The following is an 18,050-nucleotide window of genomic DNA, read 5'->3' as shown; positions in this document are numbered from 1 at the left end:
TCTCCACACCACTGGCTTGGTGCGCTGCGGGTTTCTCCATCTGGTTCAACAGGAAGTATGTACTGTTTTCAGGATGCTATGGAGCTATTTTTAAAAGCTGAGCTACATACAGGTATTTATGACCCTAGGTCCAATTTGGAGAAACAAAACATTTGCCAATGCAAGTGCAGCGAACATTTTCAACAGCCAACCACATGGCCTCAGGTTGGAAATGGTCAGAGTGAACGACTGGAACAAGATTCTTTCCTCAGCCCTGCAAAAGCCATCGTTTCCTTTTGCAAGGCTACAGCATCAGAGTCAAAGAAACAGTCATTTGCTGGCAGGAGTGGGATGTCGGGCTCTTACCTGGATTACAGGAATGGCAGTGATTTTTAAACACCATTTTTCATATCAAGGGGTTCATGGAGGTTCTATTTTTGCCTATATATGTTTAATGGGGAATGCTATATTTTCTGGAGAACTCTACATTAGAGTTATCTGGAGAAACAAAACAAATAAAGTAAGTGTGTTCACATCTATATGAAGACAGTTCGCATCTATATGAAGACAGTTATTATTATTAAGAATTGGCTTGTGTGATTGCGGAGACTGGCAAGTACAAAATCTGCAGAATAATGTCCCAGTTTGAGTCCAAAGGCCAGAAGCTGCTGCAGAACAAGGAGGAGCTGATGTCTCAGTACAAGGGGGATTAGGCAGGGGAATTATCTCCTACCTGGGGGAGGATCGGCTTATTGTTCTATTTCAGACCTTCAACTGATTGGATGAGGCCCACCCACATTAGGGACAAATAAGCTGTACTCAATCTACCAATTTAAATGTTAATTTCATTCAAAAATACACTCATAGAAACACCCAGAATATGACCAAATATCTAGGCACTTTGTGCCTCAGTCACATTCACATGTAAAATTAACCATCACAGGGTTACTGCCAATTGAGTTGTCAGTTGAGCATTCTGGGCACAATGCTGAGTGTTATCTAGTGCAGATTGGTTAACTTTGGCAGAAACTTTGATTTTTGCACTGTAGCTAATCCCTACTTACAAAGCCACTTAAACCATAAAAAAAAGAAAATGAAACTGGATATTTAAAAAACAATTTAGCTCATTCACATTCCATTAGGCAGCACAGAACATATATAAATAGAATATATGGATATTTTCAGATTATCTTCATTTTCTTTGACATTTTTCTCCATAATATTATAAAACTAAATTTAAATAATTTGATGTTTCCATATATTTTGGGGGCTCTCTTACACTTTCCTCATAGCTTAGAATATTTTATCCTACCATCTCTAGATAAATTATTCATTTATTTGCTCGTTCAAGTTTTTACCTCAAATACTCATTTCTCCATTAAGAAATCTCTGTACTCTCCCACTCAAATAAAAAAGAAAATCTCTGACTCCTTTAAAAGATCACCCATTATATTTCTACCTTTTAAATTCCACTTAACCCTCCCTCCCTCCCTCCCTTACCTTCCTTCCTTCCTTCCTTCCTTCCTTCCTTCCTTCCTTCCTTCCTTCCTTCCTTCCTTCCTTCCTTCCTTCCTTCCCCTTTTTTGGATGTATTTTTAATGCCCAAATTAAAGTCTGTAAGCGCCTCGAGAACAGAGATGATTATCTATATATCTTTTCCAAGGCCTAGCTTAGTACCATGAACCTACATAATGAAATTGAATGAGTGAATGAATGAATGTGTAAGTGAAAAAATGAAATGAAATAATGTATATTTTACTGAGCAGTTATCTTAAGAAAAATCACACTCTTTCTTGACCTTCCTTTCATCATCTGACTTGCATATGACTCTTGAATCCCGGTACATTTATGAAGGCACACAGTCTGTGAGTGGCTGCAGCTGCCTACTCTTACCCTGTGGTCCCCAACCCCTGGGCTGTGGACCAGTACTGGCCCATGGCCTGCTACAACCAGGTCTCAGAGTTCCGCTGCGTGCTCCCAACCCCCACCCCCATCTGTCCATGGAAAAATTGTCTTCCATGAAACTGGTCCCTAGTGACAAAAAGGTTGGGGACCACTGCACCACCCTTGCTATTTGTATCCCCTAAGTCACTATTAGAGAGGTCTGTTTTAACATTTCCATATTTCTACATAAGAGATAACATAATTCACGTTTGGTGAAATGAACTCTTGTGAAATCCAGCTATGTCTCTTTAATTGGGTTATTTTGACCTTCAAGCTGTTAAGGCATATATCCTGAAACTAGCTGTGTGCAGCACAAAGGAATGAAAATTATGAAATTAAAAGAGCACATGTATTTTGCTTTTGAGTTTTTCAGATTCATGTTAAAATGTTAATTATCTGACAATATGCTATTTTAAGTCTACACTTTGAAAGCAAAGAGAAGATGCAAGGTCCTTTAATTCTTACAGAAAAGCAAGCCACTTACAAAGACATGAGGACTGTCTCCATTAAGTTTTGTTAGGTATTCAAGTTCTAACTTAATATTGAAAATGCATTGGTGCCTATTGGTAGCACTAGGTGATTGAGATTATCCCTGAAATGAAATCAAGGGAATCATTTTATTATCTAGCTCACTGACATCTTTGCAACCATTGAGCTAAATGAGAGAGTGTGAGAGACTATATGTCCATCCAGTTAGACACACACGTTACTGTATCTGCAACTCATTTAAAATAAAATTTTCAAGAACATCACAGGTTCTAGGTAGAGAATGACATTAACTGCAGAAGCTCTCACATCGTATTCTAAGGCACTTCAAGTTAGTAAGAAAAACATTAACCTGACTCAGGCAATCCTACATGAATCTTTGTATTTAAAGCACAGAGGAAACTAATGCAAAATGAATCATCAGACCTAAATGTAAAATGTAAAACTATTTAACTTCTGGAAGAAAACATGAGAGAAAATCTTGAAGACCTTGGGTTACAACAAGATTTCTTCACCACAGCACCAAAAGCATGATACATAAAGGGAAAAAGTGGTAAATTGGACCTCATTAAAATTTTTAAAAAGGTCCTCTATCTGAAAGACATTTTTTTTTTTTATCGTTTTCTTCTAAAGCTTTCTGCAGAAGTGAAAGACATTTTTAACAAAATGAAAAGTCAAGGCACACACTGGGGGGAGAATCTATGCAAAACACTTATCTGATAAAGTCTTTTATCTAAAATATATTTGGGCTTATATCCAAAATACGTAAAGAACTCTCCAAACTCAGCATGAAGAAAACAACCCAATAAAAAATGGGCAAGAGATTTTAACAGATATTTAACTATAGAAAATATAGAGAAGGAAAATAAGCATATAAAAGGATGCTCAGCATCATTAGCCCTTAGGAAAATGTAAGTAATTAAAACCACAATGAGATGCTTTTACACATGTATTAGAATGTCTAAATAAAAAGAATAACCATAACAAGTTTGAAGAGGATGTGGAGTGCTGGAAATCTCATATATAGTGAAAATCTAAAATGATATAACCACTTTGTAGTTTGGCAGTTTATTAAAAAGTTAAAAATGAACCCACTACGTGATCTAACCATTCTACTCCTTGTACATATACAACAGAAATTAAAGACTAGGTCCATCTACAAATGTGTACTGCATGTTCACGGCAGCTTTATTTGAAGCAACTAACAATTGGAAATAACTCAAATGTGAATCTACAAGTGAGTGGATAAACAAATTATGATATGTCCATGCAATGGAACACTACTCAACAGTGAAAAGAAATAAGCTACTGATACATGCAACAACATGAATGAATGGGAAAATATTTATACTGAGGAAAAGAAGTCAGTCCAAAAAAGAGTACATACTACGCAATTCCATTTGTATAGAATTCTAGAAAATGCATCAGTGGTTGCCTGAGGATGAGGGAGACAGGGAGAGGAGGGAAGGGAAATTCTTTATAACCCTTTATAATCCATAAAGGGACACAAGGACATTTTAGGGGTGATGGTTGTGCTAATTGTTTAGATTGTGGTGATGGTTTCATTGGCGTATACATATATCAAAACTTACCACATATATGTATGTCAAAACTTACGTCATTGATAGCACAACACAACTGTTAATATAACAAAAGAGAACATTTTGGAGTTTTGGACTCGGAAATAATACATCTACCCTATAAAATTTAGTCTTAATGAAGAACAGAAATACATAAAGAACAGATATGTACAAAAATTTTTTTAAAAAAAGAAATAATGATTGGAGACAAAATTGAGAATAAATATCTTTCAAAATAAAAAGTGAATGAGATCAAACAGTTAAAAGAAAAAAGAGAAGAGTGAGATGTGGTATGAAATTTAGACAAGGTGATTTTTGGAATGGTTCAGAAACTGTCCCTGTTGTTTGCAACATAGGCTATAAATAATTTATAATTAAAATGTAGAAAACTAAAGAAAGAAAACTAATGAAAGATCTTTACTGCTATGGTGACAACAATAAAAACCAGGGCCAAAAACAAAAACAACCCAGTATACTTTAGGAAGGGCTTATGGAAGAGTGATGAGCTAAAGAAAGCTTCTAGAGTTGAACTGAATTCCAGAGAGAAACAAGCTTCCCTAAGCGAGTTAATCACAGCAGCTTCTACACCTACAGAAAATCTCCCGAGCTGGGTATAAGCACAAAGAGGAGAAGGTCTACTGTAGACAAGGGGAGAGTTGGAAGGATGTGGAGAAATCAGCTGAGCCTTATGCAACAGTAAGCACTGGTTAAAAACGAAGTCCTGAAGATTCTCAAACACAAAAACAAATCATTCAATGATCCAATACCTATCAATATGTGCCACCATTTGCAAATTTTGTAGGAAAAAAGTGGTAATGGAGGTTGGACTGAAGAGCCAAGAAAGATAGCATAATCACGTGCATTCTTGCAGTGCTTGCTGAATTCTGAAGTCCTACTGGAACGGAATTCAAAGGTGATATTGTACACCAAGCCCCTCCCAAAAAAGAGAGAGTATTGGTGAGCTTGGGGTTTGGGCATATCACAGATGAATTAAATCCAGTAAGTTATGGCTCCCAGATCAACTCTAGAAGGAACCCGAAGGATCAACCCCTTACCTTTAATCAAAGAGAATAAAAGCATTTTCAACTCCTTGGGAAATGAACAAATAATTTTTCTAAATGATTTTTTAATCTCTACTGTTCTTTTATATAAAATGTTCAAATGCAATAAAAAATTATGACACATGCAAAGGAACAAGAAAATGTAGCCCTCAAGTTCGAATCAAGAAAGAACAGTCAATAGAATGAGAATCACATGTGTGACCCAGTTGTTAGAATTAACAGACAAAAACTTTCAAAAAGACTACTTTAAATGTGTAAAAGAACTTCCAGGAAAAGATGGGTATAATAGGTAAAGAAATGGAGTGTTTCAGGAAAGGAATGGAAACTCTAAAAATGAACCAAATGGAAATTCTAGAACTTAAAATATATTTATCTGAATGGACTTATTAGCAGCATAAATGCTGAAGGAGAAAGCATCAATATAGTTAAAAATAAATCAGCAGAAATTTCCCAAATGAAAAACAGACATATAGATTTTTAAAAAGATGATCAGAACATCACAATCTGTGAGATAATATAAAGCATTCGAACAAACAGAAGATGCAAGACAAAATGAGGTGGAAAAAATATTTCAAGCATTATTGATTGAAATTTTATAAATTTTATGAAAAATATTGACATAATTCAAAGGTTCCATGAACCTAAGGAGGATAAATATAAAGTAAACCCCATCTAGGTAAATTGCTGAAATCCAGTGATAAAGAGAAAATTTTAAAAGCATGTAAAGGGAAAATATAATTTTACACACAGAGCAACTGTGAGAGCAAAAATTGTCCATCTGTCCATCTAGAATTCTATATTCAGCAGAGAGAACCTTCAAAAATGAAGGCAAAATAAAGATGTTTCACATGAACAAAACTTGAGCAAATTTGTCACCAATCCACCTACACCATGAAGAAACAATGGGTAGGAATTTCTTCGGGTTCAAGAGAGAACACAAAATGTGGAAAATCAGGCACTGGAAATATTAAATATGTGGATTAATACAGAAAAACTTGTTTTGTCTTTTCTTCACTTCTTTAAGAGATAATTGACTGTTTTAAAACAAAAATAGCATCAGTGCACTAAGGGGCTTACACTATATGTGAAGTAAATTAAGTAAGATTATTAAATAAGTAAATTATGTAAGTAAATAAAAAGTAAATTTGTGACAACTGTGACACAATGAACAGAGGTGAGGGAAAAGAAACAGCAATATAGTGTGTAATGGTAACAATTCATGAGAGACCAGAATAAGAAATTATGCATATTGTAATTTTAGCATCAAACACAAAGGAGATTTACACGAAAAACACTTAGACCCCCTTAATATTTTGAAATAAAAAATTTAATGAAATAAATAAACGAAAGAGAGATTCACATTTAAAAAAACATGAACACGAGAAAGAAACACAGACAAAAAAAGAGATACCACAAAAATTTTAAAGCAAAGAAACTATCGATAACAATCTATAATAATAGAGGAGACAAAATGGAAGACCAGAAACACATGATTAATTCAAATATTAGACACTAGCTCATCCATTGCTAACTCTTCTCATAGCTAAAAACATTTCATGCAACTGAAATTTATACTCAACTCATCAAAAATATTGATTATTTGGCAATTTATTGGCAAGGAAGTCTTATAAATCCTTTGACTTTTCTGAGGTACAAAAGATAATGTTTTTATTTCTGTTTGTAAAATCCAAGCTCTAAAAGATACAAGCAGAACTCTGACTTTCTACTCTGTCTTAGGAAACAGAAGTGACTTTATAGACAAGCGACTCCTTCAAAAGACCGATTAATGCTACATCCCAGTGAAGTATACCTCATCAAGGGCTTACCTTCCTCCCTCCTCCCACTTGGTATTAAGAGGGAAAAAGTAAGGTTTTGATTATTTCTCCTTAAGTTACTCTTTGGGAGGGCACCAGCCTCTTATTCCCAGAAAATGAATATCCAGCTCTCGGCATTTTTTTCTACGTAAATTGAATTGTGGCTTATTTGATTTACAAAATTTTTAAAGGGGGGAAAAAAAAGACAAATATACCGTAGCTACAAAACTAGTTTTTAAAGGACTGGAGGAAAATAGCCTTAGAATAACCCTGAACATTCCTTTGATGATACATTCCCAAGGAAAATTTTTAAAAAATAAATAATTGTATATGTATTTGGTTAGTGCAAAAGCTGATCGTCTTTTCAGACACCCTTCTTGATGTGGTTGGAAATTGGAACAAGTTTGGAAAGCAATTTGACATTTTATAGCTTAGATATTTCCTCCTTTGCTTTCTGCTTTCAGAAATGGAACACTTCATGATAGAGAGAGCAGCCAGAGGCATGAAATTCAACCGGGAATAAATAAATAGTTTTAACTACAGGTAGCCTGTACCCTTCTGCATTGTATCTCTTCATATGTTTTGTGCATTTCCTTCCCTTGCCCTTCTATCCAATTTCCTTTGGAAGCTATCACAGGGCACAATGAAGAAAATATTTTACAACATTTCCGAATGTACCAGTGAGAAATATGTTTTGTATATTCACTACTGTACTTTGATTTTTTTTTTTTTTTTTTTTTTGGTTGAACCTGGAAAATTACATTGAGTTGGTGGTTTTTCTGCTTTGTTTTGGTACAAAATTACTCTTTCCAAACACAGGGCTAGAGGAGATGAAAGAAAATGATATTCTATTAACGTAGTATTACTACTTTAAATGACCATCGGAAGAAATGTCTAAAGCACTTGCGGGGAAGTGGAAATTGCACCCTACGCTACTGAGGATTTTGCATGCCAGAAAGCTTAACTTACTGCCCCATTCAAACACCAAACAAGAACCCATGGAAAATGTTCAACTTCCACAAGGGGAAAGTCAATTTCAGTGATTGAATGGGCCGGGGACTTGTCCAGTTTTTGTTACTGCAACCAAAATGTACTGCAGATGTGTCTTTTTTATGTTAGCAAGGCCTTTCTTTCTAGTACTTGAGCAGATTTAACTGAGCCATGACGCTCTTTCAAGGATTTCTCTTTGTCAAGTTTCACAGTAGCTTCATTGAGAGCAAAAGTGGTGAGTTAGCATTCCTCTAAACCTCAGCATGTGTCTGCCTACCCTAGGCCAACCAAAACCATCTCTTCCCATCTTCTCACACCTTCCCAAAAACCAGGTTTTTTAAAGAAGATAATGAAATTTGGTTACCATCTGTTTAAAAAGACCTAATGAGTGAGAACATGTTAGTTATTCAAACTTGTTCCCTGGAGCTAAGTCTTCATCACCTTGCAATTGAGAACAATTTGGATGACACTAAAATAATATGATGATGATGGGAACCACCTTTTTTTGCTCCCTATTTTATTCTAGAAACTAGAACAACTACATACATTTGTTCTATTTCTCCAACACTCCTCATTTTAGAGAGGATTAAATAGAATCTTAGGGAGATTAAGCGACTTGCCCAACTGGGTTCGTAAATAACAAGGGCTGGCTGGACAATTCCAAAACCTATGCTTAAATTGCAGTTTTAATACAGAACCTCCAATCGCTTTGATATATTCTTACTCTTTTTAAAGACTAACAGCCTGTTTCCATTAGGACAAAACTTCAAATGTCACAAGATATCAATAGAATTTCTGTTTTATCCATGAAAAAGATCAAAGGTGATATTTCCCACCTTAATTGCATCTGATTCTGATTGCTCCTCTATTTGGTCTTCAACTTTACGTAAATATACCCATTCTGCACTGCAATGAAATCTTATTAACTCAGACCCGGCACATTGGGAATTTGTGATAATTTGACTGAGACGGGATGGACTTAAATTAACTTTCTTATTACCTATGAAGAAAGAACTTTTGAAGAAAGCCAATACTATTAAAATGATTTCCTGGCATTTAATCTACCTAAGAAAATATAGCAATTCTCAAAAACCTGGCGGCTACAATTTGCATATAAATGATTAGCTTTCAAATATCTCATATGAAGTTATCAAAGATGGCCCCTAAAACTTGGCCGCCCTCAAACAGTAGTCCAAGTTAACCTAAAGAAATTAAAGAGAAAAACCAAAGAGCCCACCTATAATAATACAAGCTGTCACTTTTCCCAGTTATTTTAAATTGGTAAGCATTTTACAAATTCACTTGTATTCTATGCTGCCTGTATTGTAAGTCATGTCTTGTGACCATGTCTGGGATCAGTATATATGTACCCCCTAAAGGAGAGAGCTATATATTTTTTTATTGATAACATAATAATTATACATACTTATGGGGTACATGAAATATTTTGATACAAGGATACAATGTGTGAAGACCCACTCTGGGTAACTGGGATATCCATCACCTCAGCGAACATTGATCATTTCTTTGTGTTGGGAACATTCCAAGTCTCCTCTTATGACTAAGTTTGTTTTCCTTTGTTTTAACCTGAGCTTTCAACTGAGAGACAAAGATTCTCACCTTGGATACAGTTGAAATTCAGACAAATCATTCTGTCACTGAACCTATTTCTGGTAAAAAAAAAAAAAAAAAAAGAAACTAGATAAAAGTACTCAATTTACATGCAGTGCTGGAAATAAATGACAGAAAGCCTGGCACAGATGACATCATACTCACATAACACAAGAGGATTTGCATCTCTCCATGTAGCCGTTGTGCCCTATATCAGTGTCAACGTTCACATGCAGAAAGGCAGTTTAAAAGTGACATGAGTGTAAAGGGCCATGTCCCCCTGATTTCATGGTCAGTTGTGCCTCCCTCCTTCTCCCACAGCCTGTCCTACCCTGCCTCTGCCCCAAACACACCCTCTGGGCAGGACTCCTGAAGACTCAGAAAGATCTCAGAGTTTGAGACAAAGAGCAAACCACAGGCTCTGGGACACAAATACAATAACTAAAAAATTAATATTCAATAATAAAATCATTGAGGAGTACCTGATAAAGCTGCTCCTCTGTTCTAAAGGTTGGACCCCAGGTAACCATGGGAAAATGAGAAGGAAACTGAGCCACTCCAAGAGAAAGCATTATTCATTTGCTGCCTGGAACCCTGGGGCTATGACAGGAACTGTCACCTTTCCTCTTGAAAGTTGCTTGAGTCACACTCACCTACTGCCAGTCTGATGGGGGTCTGACAGTGATGGGCACTCGGCAACCTTTTAAACCATACTTCCAGAATCCGGCAAGTGTTGTTTATGCCGTTGTTATCCAAATGGGTTTCATATTTACCAGCTCCACGAAGAAGTTTAATGAATAAAGATGTAAACATGCAATTTGATATGTGCTTTGAATTCTTGCACGTGCAGATAAGAGAATACATTAGGATGAGACCAGGAGAGCATATTTTCCTGTCAACTTGAACAATCGGGAAATAACGCCACTAAAGTTAAAAACGTGGCTCCTCCCTGGGGCAAATGTAGCCAACAGGAAGGGGACAAAGGGGCACACACTAGAAATCACATGTGCAGAGAGCTTCACTCACGTTAAGCCTTGACATCAGTGCAATAGCACTGAGGTGGGAATCATGTCTTCATCCTCCTCCTTCCTCTATCCCTCCTCCTTCATCATCATCGTCATCTTAATCTACAGACAACATGGTGAAAAGTTTGAGGCATTGGTTTACTGAGATCCCATAAGCCATGAGCTCAAATTCCTGTGCATGGCATCGTGGAAACACTCCTGGTTTAGAGAAGGCAGACTTGGTGTTTGAACTCACTTCTACCGGTTGTCAGAGAACACGTCTGTGAGTACACTGGATAGTTTCTCGTAACACCAATTTTCTCTAGAAAAAGTCAGAGTGCTAAGTGAGAGAATAAATGTACAAGATCTAGAACTGTGTCTGACACAAAAAGAGATGCCCAAAGAAGTAGCCTTTCCACTTATGCTTCCCCCACCCCAGCTGCTTTTTCTCTTCCAGCTGACAGAAGAATTGGGAAAGAAATAAGAACTGACGGCACACAACAGCGTTGCTGCCAGCTCTAGAAATTTGGAGGACCATTCTTCCTCTAAAACACTGAAGGAAAGAAAGAAAAGAGACTGTATAAACAGCTCTGATTTTCCTGTCTCTTGCTACACTTCTGAATTTCACGAGTAAAATAAAGTGTGAGAGCCGGTGCAGCCTGAAGCTGCTTTCTGATCTCTGATCCAGCACAAACACACGAACCAAATGATATTTCCAACCAATCAATCCAGGCCCTCTGAGAAGGAGAAGCGTGTTCCTAGACTGACAAATGAACTGGAATTAAAAGAGAATGCTTTGCATTCACAGGTGGGCCAAGGAATTCAGAAACCGCAAGACAAGGGCAAAAGTACCTATCCCCAGGATAACCCTGATTCTGCTCTCTACACATGAAAGAAAAGATATAGCACAATGCTTTTAAAGAGCAATATTAAGGCACCTTCCATAAGGGACTGAGTACCTACTACAGACACCTTTAAATAGAAACATCAGGATCTCAAGAAACATAATTTATCATATCCATTTTTATCTATGAAAAGACTTTTCTGGCGGTCCGCCACAAAGTCAACATATTCACATCACTTGGGATCTATTAATCTGACAAAATGTCAGCAATACGGAATGATTTTGGGCAGATATTTGGCAGAAAATATAAATATCTCCAGTCTAATGTGTAGGGTTGGGGGTGGGGTGAAAGAAGATTCCATTGGAATCTTTATACGCTCAAATATCTGGGACTTACAGGATTTTCCTACTTGGCTATCTACAGAGGAACAAAATTAGTAAGATCATTTGTACAAAAAAGATATGCTGCTTAGCTCTTTTTTTTTTTCATTTTGCAAAAACCAAAATGTTACATAATAATTGAAGTAAAATCAAAACATAAAAATATTCAAAAACAAAACAAAATAACCTGTAATTCCATTAACCCAGAATTAACAACTATTCTCATTTTGGTGTATATTCTTCCAGACATTTTTATATAAAAATGTTATAAGTCACTGTATTTGTTTTACCAAAATGGAATGTTAATATACATACTCTTTTTTTGTTTTTTGCACAAGCCACTAAACACTATAGAAGAAAACACATAGAATTCAAATAAACCAAAAGGAAAATGTTTTAAATTATCCAGTTCTCCAGTAACTAGCATCTATCACTTGTGATATTTTCAATACAACTTTATACATTGAATAAAATATTTTTATAAATGTCATTATTCCACAGGAGATATTCTGTTATCTGATTTCCTTATCAACCCTGAGTAATATTTTATATCAAAAAGTATGGATATACACCATCATTGTTGATGGGCTACTAGTATATCCTTGAATAGCTTTTTTATTTTTGGAAAAGAAATTTCTGGGTCAGAAGGTATGCAATTTAACCCTCTCCAAAGCACTGTAGGATAGTAATGATATTCTCATAACCCAGACAATGTTGGAACCTATTGTTCATGTTTTATCATTGTCAATTTCATAGACGAAAAATGCTAAGTGTTCGCTAAATAAATCAAAACTCACCCTGAAATATGTCCATGCTTAAATGTTTCACAAATTTTTTTATAGCTTTTACTGCTATGAAATGCTTTTACAGCCAGCCACTCGATGTTCTAAGTACTCAATAGCTATTAATTAGTGTAATTTTCTTAACAACGCTGTAAGACAGATGCCATTATTATTTTCACCATTTCACAGGTGGGGAAATCATCTGTGTATGAGGAGTTGACGTAACTAAGCCAGAGGAGACAGCTAGCAAGCAAGGGAGCTGGAATTCAGACCAGGCGGGCTCTGGCATTCACGCCCACAGTTTGGCACTTGGGTTCCTCTTCCACGCCCATCATGGGCGCAAACAAGGTCTGCTCACAAACCTATTTCTCTTAGTGCCAGCAAAGCATTTTTCACATATTCCCCAGTACAGATTCCCTTATACTATACCAGTGTCCTACGGCTACAAGAGGAGCTTGGAAAATTAACAAGAGGCAGAGAAGATTAGGATGGCCATGACTCGATTACAAAGTGATAAATCACACCCTGGGATTTGGCTTAAGGGCGTTATGAGCAAAATTCAGGATTCTGCTTATGAACAAGAAGTGGGAGTCGGAGCGATGGCGGTTGAGCAACCAGGTAAAGGTATCTGCCTCTACAGGCATCCGTGCTCAGTGTCAAAGTGCATCAGCAGCCACAGGTGCACGTCTTCTGCTAGCCTGGACTACCGTGGCGGCAACAGTGGATGGTGCTGCCAGACATAAATGGGTGTTTCTTTTCAAGGAAATGGAGTTTTCCAGCTTAAGGGGAACTTATCAGAGTTATGGTTCCAGTTTCGGGTGAATGAAAACGGGACTGGCCTTTTTGTTATAAGCCGGTTCTATCTTGTGCCTGCAACATCCCAAATGAAGGAATGGGACTCTCACAGAGTGTGGAGAGCCTGAGAAAGGGCAGACCAGGACCGGAATCACACCTGTACGCAGAAAGGCTAGAATAGCACACAGTACGACTATCACCAATGGGACACAAAACCCGCTGCAGAGGCAGAGTATCCTATGTGGTATGCTAAGCCAAAGAAACAACTAAGAAACAGAATGCTTGTAAACAGGATGACATTCAGAAGCCCAAATTTGGCTGAGAGAGGGAGGAAGGGATAGGTCCTAAGTCCAGATATCTAAACTGGCCAGAGTCAGAATTTGAATATACAAGGCACAGGTCAATATCTTGGGTCCTTAGTAAGCAGGAGGATGGAAGGGGAAGATAATTCAGAGCAGGAACAGCATCTGAGATTCAAAATGGGTACATCTATATACTAACAGACAAGGAGCTACATGCTTACTGCCCTACATTGCCAATAACCAAGGAAGGCTGTCCAGTGTGAGCTCCTGTCCAGAGCAAGTCAGGACACTACCAATGGGCAGAGGGGCTTCCCTCCAGGAAATGCTCACAGTCCTTACCCAAAGGCCACTGCCCACATGCATTTGCTGCGGCTTCGGAGGGTTACAGGCTGGGTGGCTTATCCAGATGACTCAGGTTTTTCAAAGCTGTGAGCTGGAAATCACTCCAGAGTTATTTTCACTTGCAGCCTCATCTACTCAACCCCGTATAAAATTTAATCACACCAACTTATTTTGTTATGCAAGTGCAATTTGCTGCTCAAATCCTCACGAGTTTTTCATCCTTAACTAGTAAAGAGGTAGAGCCAAAGAGATGAACAAAATAATGTGCCTCTTTCTCCAATCCTAGGTTATTAAAGCTGTATAGTAACTAAAGAAATCATGAATACGGCAGGATCCCAGCCCCTAAGTCAGGGAGACAATCAGGATCTTAAAGAGACACATACATGCACACACACACAGCCATACACACGCACACATGCACACACATGCACGCACATGGACATGTGCACATGTATGCATGCTCACACACATGTACACACAGGTACACACAGGCACACACACAAATGCACACACTTTTGCTAATGTAAGCCAGGGAAGCTTTTCTTCTGAGTATCACCCACCCTTTCATACTTTACTTCTAACCTTTAAAGGATCAGAATATGTTTCTTATTGGAAAATGTAAAAAATAAATCCATAGAAATGTCCCCCATGATTGAAAACAGAAGCTGGCCATTAAGGCATTCTCATTGGGGAAAAAAGAAAAAAACCTAATGGAAAGTAAAATGAAATGGAACACCACCAGTGCATTTTATCAACTGCATGTTGAGAAACCGCACCCAACACATTTTATCAGAGGAATGACAGACACACCGGACTGTTAATTACCTACAGGTTTCTCTTCTACATTTATATGCCTCCTGAGACAAAGGCCGAATAAAGGATATGCTGGCTGTAGAGAGAGTGATGGGGAGGAAGGTGGGTTAACCAGTGATTAAGAAACCAGCGTCCTAGCACTCTGGGAGGCGGGCGGATCATTCAAGGTCAGGAGTTCGAAACCAGCCTGAGCAAGAGCGAGACCCCGTCTCTACTATAAATAGAAAGAAATTAATTGGCCAACTAAACATATATAGAAAAAATTAGCCCGGCATGGTGGCACATGCCTGTAGTCCCAGCTACTTGGGAGGCTGAGGTAGAAGGATCGCTTGAGTCCAGGAGTTTGAGGTTGCTTTGAGCTAGGCTGATGCCATGGCACTCTAGCCCAGGCAACAGAGTGAGACTCTGTCAAAGAAAGAAAGAAAGAAAGAAAGAAAGAAAGAAAGAGAGAGAGAGAGAGAGAGAGAGAGAGAGAGAGAGAGAGAGAGAGAGAGAGAAAGAAAGAAAGAAAGAAAGAAAGAAAGAAAGAAAGAAAGAAAAGAAAGAAGAAAGAGAGAGAGAGAGAGAAAGAAAGAGAGAGAGAGAGAGAAAGAAAGAAAGAAAGAAAGAAAGAAAGAAAGAAAGAAAGAAAGAAAGAAAGAAAGAAAGAAAGAAAAGGAAAGCAAGAAAGACATCCAGGGACTTCCATTGCTTGTCTCTACATGAGCCAGAAAACAACATGCCTACCTAGAGTGGAGCTGGTACAATACTGGCAAAGTTTTGTTCCTACAATCAAAACAACCTCCTATCAGCCCTGAACGTGTGTTATTTTTGTTGCTTTATCTCCAGTTTTTAAAACAAAATCAAAGGGAAAAAGAAGTCATGAAAATTCAGGTTACTCCCATGATAGCCACACAAAGCTTATTTTTACTTGATTCTACCTCTACTACTTGAGGACTGACTTTGGTTCCAGAGTATCCTATAAGAAGAAGTATTCATAAAGCCATTCATTCATTCATCCTCTCTCTCTGCCCTGAATGCCCAGAGATGAGCAGAATCTAAAAATCAAGATGGGACAATAATGGCCTTTTGAGGGTATTTATTTGTCCTTGATAATGACATGGCGATATTTCTCACGGAGTGAACAACGCCGCAACGTTTGCCAACAGGAGCTGGCTTCAAATCTGGAAAAGAGTGTGGCTGAACGCTGACAAAAGAGAAGATGTTTATGCGCTTGGGTGAGTGTGTGTGCGCAGTGCAGGGAGAAAGTGCTATGAGAAAGTTTTCTTGCTCACTGGGAATCTACCCTTAGTATTCATTTAAATAATGGAGTCTAATGGACGATGATTAGCCTAGGAGAGATGGGAGTTCTATTCTGCAAACATCTCCTTATCCATAATGTTCTTGTTATTGCCAATGCACGTTCTAACCCTAGCTGGCTTTTGGAACACAATGTGTGAAATTCTTTGAAAATACATGATAATGACAATCCTAAGGAAGTGTGAAACATGAGTTTTTATACAAAACCACAGCATACTTCATTTTTCCTTCCTTCTGCGAGAGAGCGAGACACCTCTAACGTTTCAAAGCTCCTTGATTTTAAGGTCACGAAGAAGTTTTCTATCTTTACTTCTTCCAGACAGACCTGTGTGCAAGTGTCTCTCCATGTCTCCTCTTAAGAAGAGGAGGCTCTGTGTGCTCAGCTCCGTCTGGGGCGGACAGTTGATCGGGTTGGCAGATTTTTCTTGGAGCAGAGAGAGCTTCCATCGGTGGGAGTGGGAAGCTGGGGGATGGAAGAGAGAAAGGGAGTAGCCAACAACAACAACAGAACTTTGTGTCAACACTGCCCTGTGCTGATGTGAATGAAATATAAATATTGCACAATGGGCCGTTTTAAAAATTCTTCAAAATATTACGCTCTTGCATTACGGGTGGCTAAGTGGAGGCATCGACCTTCTGTTTCATCCCAGCAGAAGTTAATAGCAGCCCAGGAGCTGGAAAACCAACTTCAGAAACACTTAATGTTTAGATCCACTTAGTGGTTGGAAAAAACAACTTTTTTTTTTTTTTTTAAATAATGTTTAAGAGCTGCTCCAGCAAGTGGAAACAGCGATTCCTTGTAAACAAACCTTTAACATGAAGCTATTTCTCAGTGGCCGAAAACCTAACTTTATAAAGTCAGATTTCTGAGATTTTTTTTCAGCTCCTTAGAGACTACAAAAGTAACCACATTTTGTCAGTTGATGCATCAAATAAACAAATGTGAAGGAGAGATTTTCCATATCCTATGTCAACAAAATGTGTGTCTGATAAAGTGAACCTTGGATGCATGTTAACTGTGGAGAAAATCGTAGGGAAAACCAGTTACGGTAAAAAGCAGGCGTGCTTTGGGCTCCGTGAGCTACTCCACGAGGGACATTAATGACAGTTTTAAATGTGACGTAAGCAATTTGGGGTGGTTTCCAGATGTTTCTCTCTCTTTCCACTACCATAGTAATTCTAATGAACCGTGTCGTTCTGAAGTACGGGGTCTGACTGTGAGTTGAAAATACTCTGCTCTTTTCATACCATAACCCAGCTAACCAGGATGCTGTTGACGACAGGCCAGAATTCATTTGAGAAATCGCGTCCCTAACCTCACAGTCACCGGCCCTATCTCTCTGCAGAGTAGAAACAATTCAGATTTATACGTTGAAAGGCACTAGGAAAGCACTCCCCTCCAAAAATCTCATTGAAAATCTACAATTAGAAACTAATACTATTCAATTTTGCTAACCAACTACTCTTTAAGGACAAATATCCTTAGAAATGGTATGTTGTAGCAGAAATTCCTTGTTCTACCATTGTCCTAGCTCTACCACTTTTCAGCCGAGTAAACTTGAGTTTATTTAACTTAGCTGCATCTCAATGTCTTTATCTGTAAAATGGGATAATTACACCTACTATGCAGTGTTCATGTAAATAATAAATGAGATGTGTGTATGTGAAAAGCACTAGGCACAGTGTATAACATGTAATAAATACTCAATAATGTTCTATACAAATTTAATCAGCTGTTTATAGAAAATAACTATGCTCAGCTCTCAAAGAAAATGAGTATTTTCATGGAAAATGGGTCCTAGTTTAGGAGGAGTTAGGAAGAGGCAAGCCCTGAGTTCTCTGGATAAGTGGTGTTCAATGTGGTGAACCCAGATTTGAACCTCTGTTTTACTACCTGAGCTTGAATTTCCATTTTGTGTACAATTTATAATATAGTGAATACGTTTTTATAGCTGTGATATAAAATTATGTAATAAGTATAAACTTATGTAATAAGTAAAACACTATGTAATAAGTAAAAAAA

Source organism: Microcebus murinus, chromosome 18 (genome assembly GCF_040939455.1).
Source record: "Microcebus murinus isolate Inina chromosome 18, M.murinus_Inina_mat1.0, whole genome shotgun sequence".
In the NCBI taxonomy this organism is placed as follows: Eukaryota; Metazoa; Chordata; class Mammalia; order Primates; family Cheirogaleidae; genus Microcebus; species Microcebus murinus.
The sequence above is the reverse complement of the archived record's forward strand: the minus strand, read 5'-3'. Positions refer to the sequence as shown.